This window comes from Anas acuta, chromosome 1 (assembly GCF_963932015.1).
Source record: "Anas acuta chromosome 1, bAnaAcu1.1, whole genome shotgun sequence".
In the NCBI taxonomy this organism is placed as follows: Eukaryota; Metazoa; Chordata; class Aves; order Anseriformes; family Anatidae; genus Anas; species Anas acuta.
Window position 1 is genome coordinate 20,064,922 of NC_088979.1, and position 24,068 is coordinate 20,088,989.

Sequence of the window (24,068 nt, forward strand, 5' to 3'; positions counted from 1 at the left end):
GAATCTTTAACAATCATATTTCAGGTTAGCTGTGAGTATATACAATCACAGAGATGATGCCATACAATTGCCTCTGATGACTTAGGTTTTTGGATTTAGTCATTGAGATCAAGATCATCAGATTTGAGAGCTCTTTGATGAGAGAAGACAGAACTGATGGAGGTTTGTCCTTTTTTCTGTCTTTCCTCTTCATGTTTTTATCTTCTTTGTCTCTCTTCCCAGAAGAGGGGGGCAGCAGGTATCTTGCCTACTCCTGATTCTGCTTAACTGATTTTCTTTTGTCTTTTCAGCCATCCTTTTTGTGTATTTGGACAGGGTTTTCCGCCTATTTGCAGTCCTCTCTTTTGCTCACATCTTGTGCTTATTTTGTTCTTTGGCAGTTTGTTGTTACTTGGAGGTCTACTGCATGCATCTACATGCATCTTTTGTCCCTTTGGTGGTTTGTTCACGTATTTATATAAAATATTTATGCATTGTGTCTGGCTGTGTCATCACAGTATTACAGAATAGTTGCACGCTTACTGCGATTCCAGTTTTTTAATATACTTTTTCCAGTACACTTTACACTTCTGTTTGCAGTATTTTTAGTACTCATTTGGATTTAAGGTAACTAATATTAATTATATTCCAATTAGAACCTTTACAATTTCTAGATATCACAGGCCTTTGTTTTAGCTACAGTTATCATCTGTGTCAGGGTTAGTTAGAGGTACGTAAGCCTTCTTATGCATCATCCTTTGTATTCAGTAGTTTTCCCAGGGTTTTCTCAGGACGTTTTCAAAGTTCCAGTGCTGCATTGGAATACCAGGATGGAATTGGAATAAGGATATTAATTTTTTGTTTTGTTTTGTTTTTTTCTCTATATATATGTTCTTGTCATTTTTGGGTTTTGTTTGGTAAAACCCAGTAGGTGTCTGACTTCTACAAAAAAAAAGGATTATTTGACCATTTCAGTGATTTTCCACATCAGTTTTTGTAATCAGGAAATCAAAAAAGCACCACCATGTCTGTTCAGAGACTGTCCAAGTTGTTGAGAGTTAGCTCAAAACTTCTGAAGTGATTCTGTCCATTTGAATCTGAGTGTTTTCCACTGGTGTTCAAATCACATAATCAGAATTATATATATATATATACATGTATATACTAATCTGAAGTATTTGTAAGGTAGCTAGCATTAATGCCATTCAGATTTTTAATAACTAGCTTGTTGCTGCATAGGCAAGCTGCATTTGTTTGGCAGAGCAGATTTCCTCAGAAAGTTTTAAAATCAACTTCCACTTACTATGGCAGAGCTGATACTGTGATTGTTCATCTGGAAAGTACCTAGGAGAAAGGAGTAGAGAAAATTCCTTTATATGTATGTATTGCTTACATGTACGTTCACTAGCCTTCCTTTACCTATTCTGGAGGACTCAATCCTATTACAAGACCTAGGCTTCAAAGGAATCTGGAATCCTATGATACTCACCACCATTTTGTTCTTGCATTTTATAGCAGAAGGTAAGGTGACGCATATTTCTGCAGATGCAAAAGACATCCAGGCATAGTGCTTTCAACACCCACATCAGTGTGCAGACACTAACACAAAGTGTGCACACAGTGTGAATGTGAGGCATCCCATTTAAAAGAAATGTACAGTGAGTAATCATCATAGGTACAAGAAAATTCTGAACAGTAGGTGAAAAGCATCAAAAGAAAAAATATACACTGAAAGATAAGAAAAATTCCTTATATGGTATAGTCAGCATAAGTAGGAACCTACAGTTTTATATACCATTTATTTCCTTGGTGAAACATAAGATCTCTTTTCAGGAATGTTTGTTTAGTCACTGTTTTATATCCAGAAACAGAGCTTTTTCATTTCCTTCCACTTTCATATATCAGGACTTCTAAACAATTATGAGAGTACTCTCATTCCTAATAGATCTACCTAGGATCCTGATAAAGCTTTTCTTTTGTCTTTCATTTGTTTTCCCTTGAAACAAAGTTATGTTACATAATTAGATGTTTAGATAGCTATAGTCCTTTATCTTAATTGCCTGAAGCCAGGGAGGTCATCCACAAGGCTACTTGCTAAAAGATCGACCTGTGCTATGCATAGGTTGCCACAGTAGGTTTCAGAATTCCTTCCACTGTCTGATGAAATGTAAATTAACTCTACCTAACTAAGCCAGCATGTTCTTTTACACTGATCATAGAATCATAGAATATCCTGAGTTGGAAGGGACCCTTAAGGATCATCAAGTCCAACTCTTGACACCGCACAGGTCTACCCAAAAGTTCGGACCATGTGACTAAGTGCACAGTCCAATCTCTTCTTAAATTCAGACAGGCTCGGTGCAGTGACCACTTCCCTGGGGAGCCTGTTCCAGTGTGCAACCACCCTCTCTGTGAAGAACCCCCTCCTGATGTCAAGCCTAAATTTCCCCTGCCTCAGCTATGAGGATAGAAGCTATGTATGATGATAGAAGCTATCTCATACAATCCAAATTCTATGCAATTTTGATTAATATTATAGCATCTTTGCATTTCTGTAAGCAATAAGCTAACTCTTAATGCAAGTCTAACACAAAAGTCCTCTGTGCGTATTTTAGTGTGTACCTAATTTATGTAGCTGTGAACATTTAAGCTGTTGATTTGCTCTCCTTTGATTTAGGGATGTTTGACTAGCTTTTGGCTCTACAAAAATAATCTTTCTATCAAAAGTTGACAGTTTTCAACATTCCTTTCAATACTGCTACCACATTGATACTTGTTCTTTAATTCTCAGAAAATTGGATGCTAAAATAAAAGCTTTGTTACATTCTGTCAGTCTTCAGCATTGTCATGTAATTTCAGTTCTTTGATGCATCTTAAAAGTTTTAGACACACCTTTTTGACATAGGTTTTTGTTGTTGTACTGTTAGAAGTTAAAAATCTTTAAAGAAATAAGATAAATCAGATTCTTAGATTTCTGAAGTATGTATCACAAAGGCAAAGAAGCCATGAAAAGAACATGATAAAACAAATGATTGTACATCCATCCAGATGTTTTTGCTTTCAAACTTTAGATTGACCTTTTGAACAATTCCGTTTTAAATTTCATTCCAGATGTATGATCATCATGTTTCCCTGCACATAGAAAATTACATCAGTAAAAATGATCTCATTGATTATAGGTTCTTCAAATTTCCAAAAAGCTTTCAAGAGATTCCATAAGCAGAAGGTTAAGAAACAAAGCAGCCATGGGACAATTAGAAGGGTACCTGAAAGGATAAACAGATGGCTAAAATGTGAAAAACAAAGAGGAGGAATATATATGCTAAATTTTTTGCAGTGCATAACACAGGTCTCGCATAACACACGTTGAGTTGTACTATCACAGAAGTGACATGGACAAAAGGTAGTTCAAGGGTTTGGAAGTCTGATGATTTTTGATGAGTTTTGAAAGGAGTAAGAATTAGGATCAACGGAATAATTTGAGAAGGACGTTCTGATGCTGGGTGATAATACTGTAGAATCCAGGTTACAGAAATGTAGAACATGTCAATTTAGATGACAGAAAGTCCCACAGCATATTTCCCTGGTGCTGTCTAGAGGTTGGATCAAAATTCCGTTAAACCAGTCTAGAAGATTCATCTCCTGGTGTTCTTGGTCTCATGCTTCTAGAGCTACCTCTGTATTGTTACTCAACATCAAAAAGCTTGTTCTTACTTCACCATTGCATGTTTAAGCCTTGTGGAAAGTGTCCTAGGTACTGGTTTCCACTGTGGGAAGCAGGTTCTGCTATTTCAGCATAGTAGTTTGTCCTAACATGCGTGTTGCTGTGTTTTAGATATGATAGTTATGATACAACCATTTTACCAGCACTTGAGGGACCCCAGTAGCCATGTTCTTTACATCTGTCCTCAGACATCTTGCTGTGCAGTCACGTATCAGGCACTGTGTCATTGCCAACATCTACAATCACTATCATGAGGGAACTTTTCAAACCCCCACTGCTTAATTGATAGTTGGGTAGTGCATACCGTCATCCGTTGTTAGAAGACATATGTGAGCCCTTCAAAGAAAATCTTTTGTACTCTGTTCATACATTGGTTTCCCACTTGCCTTTTTTTTATGAGTCTTTTCCACAGAAGTCTCTGCACCTGAAAGGAATTGATTGAAGATGGCAGTGATGCAGAAAAGGTAGTGGGTATGTTCTGTCTCATGCAATGTTAGTGAGTCAGAGGTTAGAGTGTTCCTGCAGTGGACATCACAAGGGACTTGAGTCTTTTGTGACAAGGATAAATACACCTTTTGTTAAAATGCATTTGTGAATTATCCCAGAGAAGAACACCATTACTGGTAAGGAGATTTTTTTCCCCTTGGTTTTGTGAAAGCTACAATCATTCAGAAATACAACTAACAAAGAACATCAGGATACAGAAAAGGTCAGGAATATGACTGCCCTTTCAACTGAGAAGCCAGAGAAGACACTGGGTGAGGGTAAAAAAATAAAATTAAATTAAAAAAAAAAATGGTGATAAGCTTTGTTTCTTTGCTTATCTAAAATGTGCTGTGCTTAAGACTGCTGATAGGAGAATTCACGTATGTAACACTGAACTAGAGTTTCACAGATGAGGGTTTGATGAAAAGAGAATATATTTTTGCCTCTTGAATTAAGCCATATGGTAAACAGCTTTAAATTCATCTACTTCAGTGATACATGCATGGTCAATAACGATATTTTGGTTTAATGCTAAATTTTGTGCCTATTTATTAATTAGTTGAAGCAGTTGAAAAGTTAATACGATATGAGCAAATTTTATCTCAAATGAAGTTCAATAGCTATTCATCAAAACATTTTAAGAGAGAAAGTAAAATTTTATTTATAGACTATATATATAAATGTTTATAGAATGTGCTATTTACAATTTACAAAACTTCAGTGGACTCACCATTAAAAAATGTTTTTATAGGAACTAAAGTAGCTTTTGAGTAGACTGCTTTTTTTCTGGTTGTTTAAAAAAAATAATGTCATATTGTAGCTATATAGGGTCCTGGTATGATACAGTTTATTTCATGGATCAGTAACATCTCTGCCATTGCTCTTAAGGCAGTGAAAGAAGTCTGGCAGAAGGATTGATTGATGTGGTACAGTAGGACTTCATTTTTTACCCTAAACTTGGCTGGGACTTCTATTGTTACCTGCTTCTACTTTATAGGTTAACTGCAGTTCATCTTTCCAGGTGGAGCACACGGAATACACACAGCTCTCTCTGTTTCAGCCCTTTCTGTTGCTTTAGAGCTCTCAGTGTGATTCTGTGACTACTTCAGTCGTAAAATCCTTTTCTGCTTTCATCTTGACTTCATAAGTTCTGTAAAGAAAATGGAAGACATTCAGCCAATGGTCTACAGCAGCCAAATTCTCTGCATTGCTATGGATTTAATAGTTTATGAAACTTTTCAACTTTAACTGCTTTGAAATGTTTCAAAGCATGCTAGTTTGTAATGCTTTTATTTTGGAGTTTTTTAGTGTAAATTTTCAGTAGCTTCCTATGTTTCCTTCCTTATAAAATATTTAATTATTAATTATTCAGTGTCTTAAGCCAAACATTTAGATTTTTACATAGTTTATACAAAAGGTTATTGCTTTTGATTATGAACCCAGACTAACACAAATGGAGCAGATAGACTTTTGGTAATTTCACTAACAAAATTGCACTTTAAGATTTTCTTATTAGCGTTGTGGTAACTCTAATGAGCTGTTAAAGCGAGTTACCTTAGCAGTTTTGTATAAGTCATGGTTTTCTAATGACTGCAAACATTCTACCTTAAATTTATTCTCTGTGTTTTCTCTTAAGACTGAGTGTTAGTTTCAATATAGTAAGTAAACATACAATTTGGTATGCTATTGATTATTTCCAAAGCCAGGTCACCCCTTCCTGTGGTAACTGTGTTGGATCTTACCCCACATTTCTGAAATCAATGGGAAACAAGTTCCTAAAAACTCTACACTATTCACATTCAGGAAGACACTAATTTGGGGAATTTAATGTATTTTCACAAGTATCCTCTTTGGGTGCTTACTACAGCGGGTGAAAGCAAGAACTCTAGTGACTGTAATTGATTTGGGAATGAGGTATGAGATTTGTTAATACATGACATTGTTACAGATGCTGTTTTGCAGTCTGCTGAATACAGAGAAGCATCTTACAGTAATCAGTAGTGTATCTTCTGGACCAAATAAATTCGATATGTAACTCAGAGTTTAAAATAATTACTGGCTCTGAGGAATTGAAATAGAACTTTCATTGTATTGGTCCATGAAAATTACCATTACCATGAAAATTACTATTTCACTAAAGAAAAAAGAATGTTTCAATGTTATTTATGCTTAGTTATCTTCTGGGAATGCAACATAAGTATAACCTGCTTTTTTTATAACTTCAGTTCATAAGAAATTGACACACTGCTAGCTGCCATATGTGTCCATCTGTTTGTCTTGCAATATTTTAGCTCATCTTGCTAATTGGGTCCTTTGCCCTCTGCTGGATCTATTCCCTGGGTTTACACTGAACATTCAGTTAATTTCATGTGGTACTTCCAATAAAAGTTTTTGAAAAAAAAAAAAAAGTTTAAGGTAGCTATCATATTTTCATAGATAAATATAACTGTATTAATTTTACTGTTTACTAAGCATGGGATTAGGAAATGGGATTATAAATCTGTGTTTTTTTTTGTTTTTGTTTTTTTTTTTCGTATTTATTTCCTAATAAGCAATTTAACAATGTATATAGCCAAAATGTTTTCTATTAATTACATTGATTTTTTACTTATACACCCATACTATAATTAAAGACGAATTAGGTTGACGTATTTCCTCCATATTTTTTGTTAAGTCATAAAATAATTAACAAAAGAAAATTACCTTCTCATCTTTGCTAGTGTAAGGGAAAGATTCAGAGCATAGATAGCTATAGAGAATGTATAGATCATAAGCAAATCATTGTTGCAAATTTTGATGAGCACTTGAAAAGAATGAAATCTGTCTAAGGGACTTAAAGAACATGCCACAAGTAGAAATAGTAATAGTGAACAAAAAATACTGATGTAACCCGTGAAACCATATTAATATATTTGATTATCTTTTGGCTTGCCAGATAGGGACCAAACAAGACCAGATGATTAAATGTATTACAGTTACATGAAAATTAAAGTTTATCCTTACATTTATGTTTGCCATTGATCCCACTGTAGTCTAGGAAGTACAAAAAATGTCTAGTCTTATTCATGTGTATGCCACTGCAAGACTGTGGCTTGTAATAATACAGTGTAACAACTAATGCTTTCTAATTAGTTTAAGATTATTTAATACATCTTTGCATGTTAAAAGTGGTTAAAATGTAGGACGTGATCTGTGGTCTGTACTAGAGTGTAAAGTAAATACTGCACTACATGCAGTGTAAATCCATACTGCACTACATGCAGTATGGATAGACTTGGTGGATTTTTTGTTTGTTTTCTAACAGAATACTTCAAATTTTAGAAGGTGATCATATAAATTAGATATTTTATTTCACTCTCTTTATTGAAACAAAAAAAAATATATAACTTAACTAATCAGAAGTTGATTGTATGTTTCTTTAAAGCCCATTTTACAATGTCAATTTACAATGTTTAGTGCAGAACATTTCATCTATACCTGTGTACCCCGACCCATGTCTGTATGATTAAAGTGTATAGATAAAAGTAAGAAAGAAAAATAAAACTGAACTCAATTAGAATTGCTGTGCCACAGCACTTGATGTATCAGGAAAATTCAAGCTTTTGTAGGGAATAGGTAAGTAAAGCATACAGACCTCAGTTTGCTGAGGGAGTTCTAGCAAAGGGCAATAAGTTCTGATGAGTGCTGTCTGTTCCCACCCTTAAACTATCTAAGCTCCACACAAAGAAAGTATGCTGGGTTGTATACTGATGCTTCAAGGAGCACAGCAATCATAGACCAGTGGATGCTAAGACAGATCTCAGTATCACAAAACAAACACCAACTGTCAATGCTGCTGGGATCAGTTGGTACAGATTTCTCTGCTTTTAATTTTCCTTTTCCCTTCTCGCTTGCTGAGAACCCAAAGAGGAATAACACTCGTCTGCTTCCATTCTGCTTGATGTTAGCTCAGACAACATGGACTGGGGATTAAATATATGAACCTAGAATACTGGAATTAGTGCTCTGTAGAGTCAGTTGGTAGATGTGAGCAACATTCAAAAATATCATAGTGTTCAACACAGGAAGGAAGGAGAGAGGTCGTGATTGTAAGAGGTGAGCTTTGAGGAAGACTCTCAAAGCAGGCTAGAGATTTGTGGGGGAAAAAAAAGCAAAAGAACCACCAGCAGATAGACTCCTAACAATTTTAAGTCACTAGAGAGCAATACTTCTGTGTAAATCAATGAAATTAGTAACACTGAAGATACAAACTACCATTTGGGCATTTAGTAAAATAAGAATCAAGAACTGTTTAAACCAGTTCATTTCTTGGAACCAGAAAAATTGGCAGAAATGGGCCCAGAAAGCATACTCAACCCATTTGTTGCTATGCTTAAGGACATGATTCTGGTAAGAGTAGCCTATTTAAACTGTATATTCCCATTCCTTTTGTGACTTGTCCATTCTAAGCCATGGTTTGAGGATTAACCAAGTATCTTCCTAAGATTGCCCACATAGTTATCTCTTATTAACTGAATGTGTGTGAAGTAACACCATCACCACCACCAGTTTCATGAAGAGAAGACAGCTGGCACTAGCCAGTAAACCACTGACCGACAATGAGATGTGTATTAAAACTATTCTTTTGCAATGAAAGACAAGGTAGGGATGCAAAATCCTTTTAATATGTGGGTTATAAAATCCTCCTTAAGTGTAAAGATACAATACAGAAGGATCTCCTGAATGCTCATTTATCTTTTGGCCTCTCCTGTAGAGGTTATGTTGTATGATTTAATGGGTGTACTGTTTTCCTGTATCATGTCAGGGAGCATGTTATAGGAAAACATTCATTGCGTACAGATTTTTTGCTCACTTAGGTAGTCTTACTAGTCTTAGAGGTCACTCTCCTTTATCCTGTAACCTACATCCTACGCATCAAGAGCAGTAGAGGTATCTGCCAGAGTCGTTATTAAAACAGTTTTGTTACAATGCTCCTCCTTCTTTCTTCAAGGTCTCTTTTGGCTGATCTCAGAATATGGTAAAGCTTCCCTTTGCAAGTTTACCATCTGCTCTTGTCCTGATCTCTTGGTATGCGGTCTTCACGTGAAGCATTGTTACTACCTTACTTCCCCATCATTTTCCCAACACTTTTCCCTAGCAGCAGTCCAAACACATATTCATTCAGCTGCTTCCATACAGTTTCTGAGTATGTAACATAGAGATGTGTCATTGTCTTCACTTTTTTGTAGTCTCTTGGCCATCCATGTGGCTACAGGATGAGCATGGCTGTGTGAATCTTCAGTAACCATGTTCAGGAACCTCATCAAGAAAATCAACACAGTAGGAGGCAATTTCTGTTCAAGCTCCAGGTGTTAAAGTACCAATCCCTCCTTGATTCAATGTTAAAAATTTAAGGAGAGCATAAGTATCTAAAATGGTGCTTCTCCCCCTATATAATTTTCCAGAGAAATTCCAAGTATAGTGACCAGATCTTTTCTGCTTGAACTACTTCAGCAGCATAAAAAAATAATCCTTGTTTGTTCCATCCTGTAGCAATCACCAGACACCTGTGGGCAAATCTGGGGGTTTATATATTCACATACACCCAGGTATGTGTTAGATTTTATGTCTGTTTTTAAAATGCAGCTTCATTTTTCTTTTTCTTTTGGGGCTACTATATGTAAGGCAGCCAAGGAGTGTTAAATTGTATAAGAAATAAAAACTACTAGCTATTATTAGTGAACCCATATATGCACGAAGTTTAGGAGGAGCTTAAAATCCAAGTGCATCAAGCAATTAATAAGAAAAAAAGAAGAAATTAAGCATCTACTCAAGCTTGTTTAAGAACATAAAAATTAATTGGTCAGCTCTTGATGTTTTTGCCCATCCCAGAATCAAACTTTAAGGATCCTCTGAGGCAGGTAAAATTGGTCAATTATAAATTGAACAACCATAATTAAAGAAAAAGAGACCCAAAGGTATATGCCCATTCTGAAAATCTGAAAGGTTTGGAACTAACTACTCATATATTAATGGTCATCCTTTAAGGCCTCTTCCAATCAATATTCCAGGAAACATCAAGAATACTTCCGTAGAAAATGCTAGAAACAGTACAGAGGACTGTAAGTCATGGTTAAACTGTGTACTGCAGGTAATTATGCTGTGAATAAAAGGGTCCATCCTATTTGTACAGTAGCTGATTGGGACAACACACTTTTACGCTCATTTTGGTGCTTATTTTTTTTTTAAATATTCAAAATAAAAATAAAAAAAAGGTGGGTCAGAGGCTGTCAGACACCTTTATCTTGGGAAAGGGTCAGTGAATTTCTGGAAGTTGTTTCCTGCTGGAGGACCTGGTCTGTGACGTGGCTTTAGGTTTGGTCCTGTAATAGTTGTCTAAGATCTGATGGACTGGGTGCTAGACTGCCCAGCTGAAAATGGAGCAGCCTGCTTAAGTACTTCTGTAGCTGTCCACACAGTAAAGGAGTTGATTGTATGAAGTAGAACACAGCTGGTCTCGCTTCAGCTGTGTACAGCTGCTGCAGAGTGAGGAGTAAAAATGTAAAGTAAAATGTTTTGATTAAATAATAGACGAAAAAACGTTAATCATAATTTCAGTTTCTTTGGCTATTGATTCCAAACTATTACAGATCACAAGTTCACAGAAGAAGAAAATTTGTCATTTGCTGATGGTGTTTATTATTAAAATCAAACCAGAAGTCTCCTGGTCAGCACAACGAGAGCAGCTGACTGAAGCCTACTGCATTTTGTTGACTGTTTCTGTACGTGGCTCTTGTTTTTTTTTCAAAATAGCCTGTCAGAATTAGATGCCTAATTATAATAAACATTGCTTCGGATAGCACTCAAAAAGAATGTTATGCATGCTTTTATTTCTTGCTTAAACTAATTGAACTATTTATTTTCCAAGTATGTTCTGACTGTACTTTAAAAAGTACAGTGTCAGATTCCTAAAGGCTGCCAAAACTGCTGGTTTATATCCATCAATTTTAAGTCAACAGTTTTACAACAGTCACTCTGCTTGTTGTGGTTACCCACAGCTCGGCCTCATGGATAATGCTTCAAAATACTTGATAATTGCAGTATCCCCACACCTAACTTAGGCATTTCAATCAAACAAGAAATAGCTTATGGTCTATTCCCCAGCTGATTATAGCTTCTTCTATATTAAAAGGGCTACGCTTATAATTTACTTGCTTATGCCAGATGGCAAGTTCCTAATTAAATACATTTCTCATGTGCCTAATTTTTCTGCTTGCATTTTGGCAAAGCTGAAATCTCGGTAGGGCCAACAGATTGTTGGGGTATATTGTTAACATTAATATTGTTATTTTTGCAGTCTTATAGTGAACAGTAGCTCAAAAAACATTTGATGGTTCAAGAGCTGTGACTTGACTTTTGGCACTAAGGCTCTACTTCTTTACAAGTTCAGATCTTCAAAGCAGATTCTTAAAAATAGTTTGCTCTACAGTTCTGTTCTTGCTCTTTAAAGGCTGTTTGAATTTTTTCCACAGGTCAGAGCACAAATTGCTATCTTATTACGGTGGTTGGTGAGAAAAGTTGTTTTTCCTTTTTCTGCTTCTTTTCCATTGGCCTTCTCTTTGTCCTCCTAGACCCTCAGAAGGGTAAAAATTCCTGAGCATCTCAGCTAAATGCTGAGCTTCCATTGTCTGCCTGATGAGGACAATCATCATGATTGAGAGATTCTGGAGTAAATACATCAATCTGGCATTCTGAACTGTGGTTCAGTACAGAATATCCACAGATTGATCTCAGGAAGTCATCGCTTAAATTACACTTTCAAACATACCTGCATTTTGTTTACCAAAGATTGCCCAGGCCTTCAAGGTGAAGAGTTCTTTCTTTCACTTTTCTGTGGATTGAAGCTACCTATATGGTACATTATGATTTTGAACTGGTAAGTTTTATAAGCTACACAGAAGTGAGGGAGTTGGATTCTTGCAGGATCATCCAGAATGAAAATGGAAATGCTACAAAACACTGTGTACTTCTCGTTTCCAAAATAATAGCTAATGTGTGTTTGTTAGACTGGATTACTTTATAGCACTAAAAATGCTTATTATTCTGCCATTTTTCTCCTTCCCATTTTTGTAATTTAAAAACATTAAGATCTTTTTCCTGACATTCTTTTGGTGAGTCATAGGGTGTAGTATGATTTTGAGTGCAAGATTAAGAGTAATCTGCCTCAGAACAGGACAACTTGTGAAATGTAGAATCATTAATCATTCACTTTTTTATAGCATAGTTTTAAATGAATAAAAAATATGCTTTGAGAACGTGGCTTTTTTTTTATGGTTACCAAAAATCTCCCACAAATAATTGGTATTGGATAAAAGTTTTTCCTACAGTCTGAAAGAAATGATTTCATTCAGTAACACTGGGAATACATCTGATTTCAGAGAGCACTTAATTATAATATGGCTTGTCTTCTGCAAGCTGTTGAAGAGAAGTGTGTCCTTTTGCTCATTAAACTATCTCATCCTACTGCTTAAGATGTTTTTTAAATACAGGTGTATATGGCAGGCTGTCTGTTTTGTTTTATTTCCTGTGATTGATTAAGAGTGACAGAGTCAGTCAAAGACCTCATGGAATCAGAGAAGGTTGTTCATTGCTTAAGGACATTGAAATAGAGTCCAGAAAAGAAGACTTCAGAAAATGCAAGTTTATCAATGAGTAAAAAAGGCAGAGAGAAACATAGCAAAGGGGCTTAGGAGCCTGCAGCTCAAGAGGAACAACCAAGATGAGAAATTGCTGCAAAGGCCAGGGAGCTGCAAGTCAGATTTCATGAGTGATCAAATGGAATCCTCTTTGATTCTGGAGGAAATTTGATTCTGGAGGAAGCAAGAGTTTTCTGCAACTCATAAGCTCATTAAGGTGACACATATCAGGTCTGAAAGCAAGGATTTTCTTTGAGCAAAGAGAAATGGGTAGGAAATTACTTATTTATAAACTTCCTTCTGTTTATATTCTGCCTCACCTGGGTGATTTTAGGTTCTCTACTAAATAATAATAATAAAATTATATTTTATAATGTAATTAAGATTTATAAACTTCTGCTTTATTTTGAGTTCACTGTAAGTGAAACATTTAAGCAGATACATTTTAAAGTTCTGTTTTATATCACAGAATCACAGAATTGTCTAGGTTGAAAGAGACCTCAAGATCACCTAGTCCAACCTCTAACACTAACAAGTCCTCCACTAAACCATATCACTAAGTTCAACATCTAAACGTTTGTCTTTTAAAGACCTCCAGGGATGGTGACTCCACCACTTCCCTGGGCAGCCTGTTCCAATGCCTCACAACCCACTCAGTAAAGAAGTTCTTCCTAATATCCAACCTAAACCTCCCCTGGTGCAACTTTAGCCCATTCCCCCTCGTCCTGTCACCAGGCACGTGGGAGAACAGACCAACCCCCACCTCACTAAAGCCTCCTTTAACGTACTTACAGAGAGCAATAAGGTCGCCCCTGAGCCTCCTCTTCTCCAGGCTGAACAAGCCCAGCTCCCTCAGCCGCTCCTCGTAGGACTTGTTCTCCAGGCCCCTCACCAGCTTCGTCGCCCTTCTCTGGACCCGCTCAAGCACCTCCATGTCCTTCTTGTAGCGAGGGGCCCAAAACTGAACACAGTACTCGAGGTGCGGCCTCACCAGAGCCGAGTACAGGGGGACGATCACCTCCCTAGCCCTGCTGGCCACACTGCTGCTTATGCAAGCCAGGATGCCGTTGGCCTTCTTGGCCACCTGAGCACACTGCTGGCTCATATTCAGCCAACTGTCCACCATCACTCCCAGGTCCTTCTCTGCCTGGCAGCTCTCCAACCACTCATCTCCCAGCCTGTAACTCTGCTTGGGGTTATTGCGCCCCAGGTGCATGACCGGCACTTGGCCTTGTTGAACTTCATACAGTTGACCTCAGCCCATCGGTCCAGCCTATCCAGATCAAATATGTGTAAATATAAATGTGTAGAAATAGATGATGTAAACTTGTGAAAATTTCTTATCCATCTGAAATCTTCATTATTGCTGTTTTTAACTGAACATTTATTGGAATATTTCAACACAGGCAGTCATGTAAAATGAAAACATTTACTTTTTTTTTTTTTCTAGGTTATTCCTAAATAAAATGTAGAATACAGATTCAGTATATGCTTATTGTGCTCACTCATTGGTTTATGCAAATATTCCCATTTATCTTGGAGCCAGATTTAGTTAGGTAAATGACCATATTTTACTTACTAGCTAAGACAGACATTTGGGTTAATTCCTACTAAAGTTTAATTCTTTTTTCTTTTCCTGTTTGCTTTTGTTAGCTTTTAAATTTCAGTTCATGTTTTTGGAAGTACTTCTGAGAATTTGAAAGCTGACCCTGTTAAACAAAATAAGGAAGTTCTCTTTAGGACTCAACAAATTATTAAGAATGTTTTCATATAATTTATACTAGCTAGACAGAGTCTTACTCATTCTCTCTTTTTTTTTTTTTCTTTCAGTATATTTGCTAATATGAATTATTACCATCTACAGTCACATTTTCCGGTTGCTTAACAAAGAAGCACTACATTAGCACTACACCTTTTCTTAGAAATCTTTGACTAGTTGTTCACCTTTTTCTTACTGTTATTAACGATTACACTTTTACAAAAATAAAACTTGTGCAGATTTCTCCTATGGATATAATTCAATACTCTCTTGCTCAGAACATAAAATTGCAATCCACTAAAACTTTCCTGGCATTGAGTTTGTCAGGGAATGAGCTCTGAAACCATGGTTCCTGTTAGCATCCTGGCCAGAGCACTGTAATTTTCATGTCTCCACTTGGCTTATTCTAAGTCTTTCAAAACAGGAAACATTTTTCTTTTATGTGCCTGAACTCCCCACCCCACCCCTCCTCCCCCATGCTTCTACTTTTCTTTTGGGGAATATGTATGCTGGTACTTTACTTGACTAGAAAACTATTCAAGCTAAAGCAGTGGGCACTGAAGCAAAGGATTTAAACTAGGCTTTCTATCACATTTATTTCAAATGCAGATTAGATGTAGCTATCTTATTATGTTACTATTAAATATATTATGTAGGTATTATGTATTAATATAAAATTATTATAATATATAGAGTATATTAGATGTAATTATTTAATCATAATGTATCCTTACGTATAGTGAAGTATTAAATATTCCTGGCAAATAACATAGAGTTTGATGATAAAGGAAAATTGGGGTCTTTTTAAAATAGAAAGTCAGCTATACATCTGGTGTATCTCTAAGTAGGAAAAGAAACAAGAAAAAAGAATGGAAATAAAAGGAATAGCAATGAGGTCTCACCAGAGCATTCTCTTCTCTGGGCTGAACAACCCCAGCTCCCTCCCCCTCAGCAAGCACACAGTAGAGGTGTTCCAGCCCTCTGATCATCCTCATGGCCCTCCTCTGGACTCACTCCAACAAATCCATGTCCTTCTTCCAAGGTCCCTCTGGATGACATCCCTTCCCTCCAGCATCTCCTGGGATGCAGTCAGTCAGCTTTCTGTTTGATGTAGTCAGGTGACAGACATGCCTTTGACTTGAATTCTTCAGAGTTCAGATATCCCAAGGCAGAAGACTAGAATATCCTGCTCTGGAAGGTTAGTGGGCTTGAGGCTTTTGCTTTACTTTTCAGTAAAGGCCAAGTGATGTAAAAGGAAAAGTTCAGACCAAAGAACATAAGATATGGTTCTTTCTATGACGATTTCCAGTACTGTTGACTCTGTTGTAGAAGTTATTTGACATACATGTACAGAATATAACTGTAAATACACTTTTCTACATGTCTCAGACTGTCTGCAGGTGGAGCTGAATTTGCATATTGAATCATGCACCAAAATAAAAAATCCAATGCACAAAAGTATGAACCCATTAAAATGGGCTTGACTCCCCTGTCCTGTGTAGAATAGCATAGAGTTCTGTATAAATCAAAGTACACATTTCTGTTTTTCTTCCTGAGAAAAAGCTAACAATTAACTTCTACAAGCCAACAGTAGCTGAATTTCATACTTGGTACAATAAAAGCATTCTCCAAATTGTGAAATAGGACAGAATAATTCCAAATCTGCTTGGACAGTCAAGGTGTTGGTTTTTTTATTCTCTGTAGTATTAAATTTGGCAACATCTTCTGCCTTTAGGATACTACTAACTACTAACAACATCTCTCCATCATGTCTTCTGGTCAGCACAAAAGCTGCAGACTGAAAATGAGTCTTTCACTCCTCAGCTTGCCTCATGAAAAGGGTCTATAATACTGAGCTTAATCGTTTGCTCCTTTAAAAAAATAAATAAATATTTAGTCTCATCTTACATCTATTCCACTTATCCTGTTAGGCTCATTTACGCGGAGTACAGCAGCAAGCACAACATACACGTGCAGTTTTTCACTTGCTGCCTCACTCCTTAGCCTCTTTAAAGGCTCACACAGAGTTAAACTCCCAGAAATAAAGGACTTATTTAACAAAAATATGTAAAGATACAATCCAAGCAGAAGATACAATCTAATGAAACAAAAAATCCACAAAAACTACCAACAAACAACAAAACTGTCCCTCTGTCACAGTTTGAATCTGCTTGATAGAGGTGTGGCAGCAAGGAGTTGGGAGATAACAGCTGATGCAAAGATTGAAACACTGATAAGATGATTGGGAACAGACCCACAGCCAGCTGTTCATGTTCACATATGGAAAAATTTAGTTGAAACCAGACACAAGGGCCTGCTGTGCACTGACATGCTGGCCAGTTGGATACTTATAAATAAGTCCTTTTATTTTTATCTTGTCTTGCCTAGTCATTTGGATATTTTTATATATCAGAAGTATACTTGTTCATACTCTATTAAAACTTATCTATTTTGGGTTTCAATGCTGTTTTGAACCTCCTTGTATGTGTTGGTATAATGAAACAGTCTAGGCAGATATATTTTAAAGACTTGTGTATTTGGGTTCTTATCACTTTCTGCTCTTAAGTTTTATTGTGTTCATATTCCAAAATGTTGCCATTGAAATATTTTCCACCTTGTGTAAGTAACTATTTAAAATTACCCTATTTTTATAGCTCGAATAGGTGCAACATTATCTTTTAAATATTTATTTCTTTTTATATGTTTAAGTCCTGATTTGGCTCACTGTTTTACTCAGGTTTACATGACATCCGTTTACGAGATACACAATTTAGCCCTATTCTTAGGAAGGGGCAAAGTCTCAGTCTATCCAAAAATGGCCTGCTGTATTATCCCTTTTAAATTTTTTAAAAAGCATAGCAGCAAGACATCTAAATCAAAATGCTTTGGAGAAGAACACTAGAAAAATATATTTCCATCATTTTTTGTTTCATACCATATTATACTTTCTAAAAGCAGTGGAAAGTCAGTAGAAGCAAAAAAAAAAAAATCTCTTATGAAAATGTGATGTTTCTATTGCATCATTACTCAAGCTCACAAGTGACTAACATGCACAACAACAAGAATTGAGAAGATACAGACTTTTATCCCCTGGTTCTCAGCAGTCCAGAGATGACTAGTGACTAACTACCTTTTATATCTTTTAACCATTTGTTAATAAAATTATCCCCCAGTTTAATTCTTTGATAATTCAGTTGTGTTTTGCATTCAGTGATTCTAATAGATATTTAGTTGTAGGGTTTTGTTTGTTTGCTTGCTTTGGTTTGGTTGTCGTTTTTTGTTGTGTGTTTTTTTTTTTATTATTATTTGGTAATTCCATTAGGTGTAATATTTGCATAGGACTTTTAATCTTCCAAAGTATCTGCCATTTTATCATTAACATAAGTTGCTATAATTTTATTATTTTACCTTTCTGAACCCTTATCAAGGGATTGTTTAATATTCTGTACAGCAAAACTTGGTTTTATCTGCTGTTGTACATCTTTACACATCTAATTTTAGCTATATTTGCTGTTTTCCATATAATCACAATTGTTCAGCAGTAGAGTACTTCTATTCTCAGTTAGCTTCATTAATAAGTATGGAGAGGGATACCTCTTCCTATGTAATTCTAGGCATGTAAGGTTAGGGTATCTTGTTTTTTCTGAAGAAGGAGTGTTACTGACATTTACTAGCTTCTAGAGAAAGCAATACATATAGGACCAGTGGACTTTTATGTCGCTTTTATTTGGATGAATTAGTTAAATGGATGTATGATAGTCATTGCCTTCTCCACCATTTTGTTGTCTTCTACTTTGAGGGATGAGCAGTTGTTGAAATTTTTGTTAAAGTTGTAAACTGTTTATATAAAAAAGTGACATATTTTGATGTTACAATATTCAAACCCCAATTTATGTATCTTTTTTCATTGTTTTCTCATAGTGTTTTTGTGTACTTCTTGAAATTAATAAATAATTATGTTTGTATTATAAATCTGGAGTTACAGGAGTTTCTAATTACCTACTACTTGAAACTCTGCCTCTAAATCCTGTATCTGGTTCTTGCTCTAGTTGGACAAGTATTGGTATGAAGAGTCCTGTCAATGTGGAAGATAAATACGTTTGGTTAGTTACCTTTCCAGGACTAAGTTGCCAGCCACTGACTTTCAAAATCCATACAAAAATGAGGTTGGAAGCTTTTCGTGAGAAACAGGACATCAAGTTTCTTGGACTGGCACCGTAATTACTTGACTCCAAGGAAGACCTACATTGTCATGCAGATGCAAAGAGGCCCATAACTGAAGTTATTGCTCACTACACTAACGCTCTCCAATAGTAGATGAAACCTTAATATTACAAGAGAAATCTTTTTATTATTTTTCACATAGATATTAGACTAAGATTTATTTCCCATACACTATAAACAATGCTGATGATCCTGTTTTCAGTCCAAACAGGAGTTGTGTGTCCAGTGGTTTTTTTGTTTGTGTTCCATGAATTTTGGTCTGTCACTTGTAAGATGTGGTCAGTTAAAGTACTCAGGAGGACACTTCAGAATAAACCCAGTTCTTTTGCCAAATCCATGAAAAATTTTCCTTTTTCTTTCTTTTCATTTGAATAGGAAGACAGCTGCCTTCAGATGATACAGAATTCACTGACAGTTGCTCTTGCTCCAATCCTGCTTCATGAGAACTTCAGAAGATACTAACTGAGGTATTTATTTGTTCTTTTTAGAATTTCTACTTTGCAGATATTTGATAGGTAAAAGAACAGACAAAAGTCATCAGGAATATAGACCAAGAGGAGTAATCAGACAGGGAAAATAGCACAGAAGTTCTGTCTATAAAGAGCTACAGTGTCATGTAATCCAATCTCTTTCTATAGCTGGGCACTATGTTAAGATATACACGTATATACATATAAATTAAGAAATCAGTTAATTACAGATATGCCAAAAGGAAACCTATTAAAGTGCAGTTAAAATGTTGCTTTTGTTTTGGTCTTCTATCCAATTTTATGTGGTCTTATCTCCAAGAATGGACAAATAGTTTTGCAAGAAATTGCTGGATGTGAATGCCCGATCACCTAAACAGTGCCTGTCTTGAATCTTTCAAAAGCATCTGACATTTATAGGTTTCTTCCTCTCATACTGACATGGATTTTCAATTAAAGAGAAGCTTTTTTGTTAACACAATATCCAAATGTTTTCATCCCATTTTTCATAAATCCACGAGTTTAAATATAAAAGCTATTTTAAAGATGTTTATAAATATTTCATTATGACAACTATTTTTCTTTTTTTGTCAGATACCAGTGAATTAATTCATTTGTACAGAAAAGAACTACTCCATTTGTGTATATAAACAATCTGATAAAGTATTAAAGGCCACAGAATTCATAAAAGAAAAAAAATACCCTGTAAGCCTGTGATCAGTTGGATTTGTATCAGTCCTAAATTTATGATCTGCAGCTGTTGAATGTCTGATAGGAGCTTCATCTTTTAGAGCATGATAACAGTATGAGTGCAGTGCTAAAAAAACAAGGAAACATTCTGCTTTGAGAAATAAAATTGTGCAGCCATATGGATGATGATTACAATGCCTCACATAGCAGACATCTACTGGACTTTTATTCAGTAAATCTTACAAATGTATGTTTTAATGGTTTTTAAACTGCAGACAGTTACCAGCATAGATTCTAAAGTATCATAGGTTGAACAGACAGGCTGTGGTTCAGTGTTTCTGTAGTCAGTTTTGTAATCAGTACAGGGCTGAAATTGTTTTATGCATTTGAAAACTCAAAGCTTAAATGACACGGAAGAAAGATGGCTCATAATTTCTAAAGATCATCTTAAAACATCTCATATATGAAACTTCTTTTTGTTTGTTTGTTTTATAAGGCTCTTGGTATTTATATACATCTTTCTTAAATACCAAGAGTAGCTTAACTTTTGGGGAAGGTTAATAATTGTTAATGTAATTGTTATATAAAATTCATATGTACTATTATAACTATGTTATAATCTATGTATTTGCTTTTTGAAAGAAACTCTATATACCAGTCAGTAGAATAATGGTTAGAATACCATTAGTATTAAAATTAGCATTTATCAAAAAATGACTTAAAATTTGGTTGGATATTACACATGGATTCAGAAAAGACAACAGAAGTCCTTTTGTTTCTAATTTTTTATTTTGTGCTCTTAACAGCTATGCTAATAGTATTTACATTGAAATTCTGTGAAGTGCTGCATATTCTTAGATTTTAATAAAGCAGTTGGATTTTTTGATAAAACAGGTTGTGCCATTTTAGTATGCATTATGGATTGGTTCTATCTTATAGTGGGACAGTTCATTTCTAGAGTCAGCACACAACCATTTTAGCAGTAGAATTGGCTGCTTATGTCACAGATTAAAATTAGCTGTGTCTGTATGCCAGAGCAACAGGATGGAATGTAAAACACAGCCAAACATGTGAGCAAATTTTCTTCCAGTGATATTTGGCCAGGACTAAAATATCTTCCACTCCAGATTTGCAAGTAGTGGAAAAGTTAGACAATTCTCTCTTGGGAAGGGTCTGATTGTAGTTTATTCAGAAGTCCACATTCTTTCAGATCTCTAAAGTAAGTAACATATTTTTAGATTTCTTTTTATTCCATATTAAAATGTTAGCATATTAATGATCAGATTGTTTTTGATTTGGTCTTTGCTTAATCTATGGATATTTTGAACTTTGCTTGGATCTGATTTTCTGCCTTTTTCTGTCCTCAATTAAGGATCACGTTGCTGCTAATACGATCCTTTTTAGGACCTAAATTGAAGTTTTAATTTTTATATAGTTATAGTTTTAGATTCTGTTAATTTAAGTATGTTTGTTTTAACACTTAGAGGTGGTATTAAGTGGCAAAGTATAAACTTGCACTTGTGTAATATTAAGAAGCTAACTTTTAATACTTTTTAAATTTGGTACAATATCATATGAGTACACAGAGATACTGTTATATAGAGAGAGATCTGATTTGCAGAAGTACATATCTGATGTCTGTAGTTTGAAGTTTTTATTCGTTTATCACATACTGAAAGTCAAATTCTGTAAAGATTGGATTTCTTGCTTCTGCTGAACACTTCTTTTTGGCATGACAATGTGATACTAAACTTCTGTCTGAGGAACTGTTACCAAAATGAATTATAATTTCTTTGGATGTGAATCTAGCTTACTTGCATTCATAAGTAGTGTAAAACTGCGTATACAGAACTCCTTTTACAGGTTTGTAGTCTCCTTGAATTCAAATATACTTTCTCTTGGATAATTTCACTGACTGCAAGAAAATGGCTAGGTAAATATCAGTGGGTTAGTGACATATTATCAAATGATTTAGTGGAAGATACTTGGTGTGTCTCTGTCAGGCGCTAGCACTGAATCATGCATCAGAATGAACGTTGTTACTACCAAAGTGTAGGAATGTGATTTGACTGCATCAACACCAGTCAGCTAACCTCCTTTTACAGAGAGGGAGTAAAACCATGGGAGGTTTTGCCAAATCTAAAATACATTCTTGAGGAGGTGACGGATCATGTACTAGCCTCTCCATTTTCCATGGAGGGGGCCTAGGTAGGTCTGTCTGATAGCTATGATTAGTAAGGTGAATTCTGGTCTGCATAGCTACATCCAAATGGGTGAACCATAGTTTGAGATCTTTGTAGTTTTTGGTTGCAGTGCACAGTCAGCACTGATGCTACCTCGGCTAAGCTGCATGTCTGTTTCTCATCTAAATAAATGTGATACACACATATTAGATACAGACCTCCTTTTGATTACATAGTGAGAAACAAATGATCCTGATACACCACCAGGGTGTAAAAACAACTGCATAGAATACAATTAAAAATAAAAGACACCAAATTTGCATGTCTCTGTGGCGCAATGGGTTAGCGCGTTCGGCTGTTAACCGAAAGGTTGGTGGTTCGAGCCCACCCAGGGACGGGCAGCAAGCTTTCTGGTCGTGATCTTATGGAATATGGGCCTGGCAAACAGCAAACTCATGACCCTCAACTTTAGGAGAGCCAAATTCCAGCTCTTTTCAGTTCTCTGAATCAGGGAACTGATCAGATCTTGGAGGACACTTTTCTTAGAGCACAACAGCTCTCCATCCCTGTGTCTAAGAAATCAAGCAAGGCAAGGCAGGAAAACGGCACAGCTCAGCAAGGGACCTGATGGGCAAATGTAAGAGAGAAATGCACAGGGAATGGAACTGGGGATATGGGCCTTCGGAAGAGCACAGGGATGCTGTCCACATGTGCAGGGATGGGATCAATCAAATCAGGAGAGCCAAGGCACAGATGGAACTGAGTTTGGCAAGGGATGCAAAGAATAAAAACAAGAGCTTCTAGAGGTACATTGCTCAGAAAAGAAAGGCCAAGGAGAGCATTTGCCATCTGATAAACAAGAAGGGAGAACTGGTAAGGACAGACATAGAGAAAGCTGAGTTACTCAACAGGTTCTTTGCTGCAGTCTCCACTGTCAGTCAGGCTTCCCACAGCTCTCAAGTCCCTGAACCTCTGGGCAGGGGCTTGGGGCAGCAAAGTCCCTCCCACTGTAAGCGAAGAGCAGGTTTGAGACCAGCTGATGGAACTGAACAGGTACAAGTCTATGTGGTCCAAAGCTGTGCATCCCAGGGTCCCCAGAGAGCTGACTGATGGAGGTGCCAAGCCTCTCTCCATCATGTCCTGACGTCAGAGTCATGTGAAGTCCCCGGTGACTGGAAAAAGGAAAACATCACTACAGTTTTAAAAAGGGTGGCAAGGAGGGACCCAGGGAACTACAGACCAGTGAGCCTCACCTCTATGCCTGGAAAGATTGTAGTATCATAACATCACAGTATGGTTTGAAATAGACCTTAAAGACCATCTAATCCCAATGGCCCTGCCATGGGCAGTGACACCTCCCATCAGACCAGGTTACCCAAAGCTCCATCCAGCCTGGCCTTGAACACCTCCAGGGATGGTGCATCCACAGCTTCTCTGGATGTATAATCATAAGGATCCAATAACAGAAGATAAAATATTGAAATAAGTTTGTAACTACACAAATATGTGTGGCCGTACTTAATATTGAAGATCTTCATGCAAAAAAAATATTCTTATTAATGGGAAAACAGTTTTGGAAGAACAGTTGAAAGGAAAAAAATTGATAAATTGTATCATACAAACCCAAGCCTCTGCCAAAATTCAGAGAATAATTTTCTGGTCATATAAGTTTCTCAAAATTGATTGTCTTAGATGTTTAATGAGGTTACTGGTGGTTTTCCATAACAGGGACATTTACAAGGTATTTCCTAATGCAGGTGTTCTGATAATTAATAAGTGTCTTCTTGTCCACTGCATTCTCTTAGTGGAGACTTTAATGGGCTTTATTCTACTGTTTTAAGTTTCATTTTCATGAAGCTTGTAGCAATGTGTGATTACATC

At 36.2% G+C, this 24,068-nt stretch overlaps 1 protein-coding gene and 1 non-coding gene across 7 annotated transcripts in view; both read left to right on the forward strand.

The window, feature by feature from the left end:
* The window catches only part of SGCG (sarcoglycan gamma), a 136,511-nt gene that overhangs the window by 23,795 nt on the left and 88,648 nt on the right, over positions 1 to 24,068 (forward strand). For 2 of the 6 annotated variants that reach the window (XM_068671628.1, XM_068671639.1), the window contains exon 2: positions 19,223 to 19,314. The gene's annotated coding sequence lies outside the window, so the exon portion shown is untranslated. Of the gene's footprint in view, positions 1 to 19,222; positions 19,315 to 21,064; positions 21,224 to 24,068 lie in introns of those variants that run through there. The other 4 variants (XM_068671618.1, XM_068671661.1, XM_068671655.1 and 1 more) reach the window with 3 other exon arrangements.
* On the forward strand, positions 22,511 to 22,584 carry TRNAN-GUU (transfer RNA asparagine (anticodon GUU)). The gene has a single exon. It is a non-coding gene; the product is annotated as a tRNA-Asn (tRNA).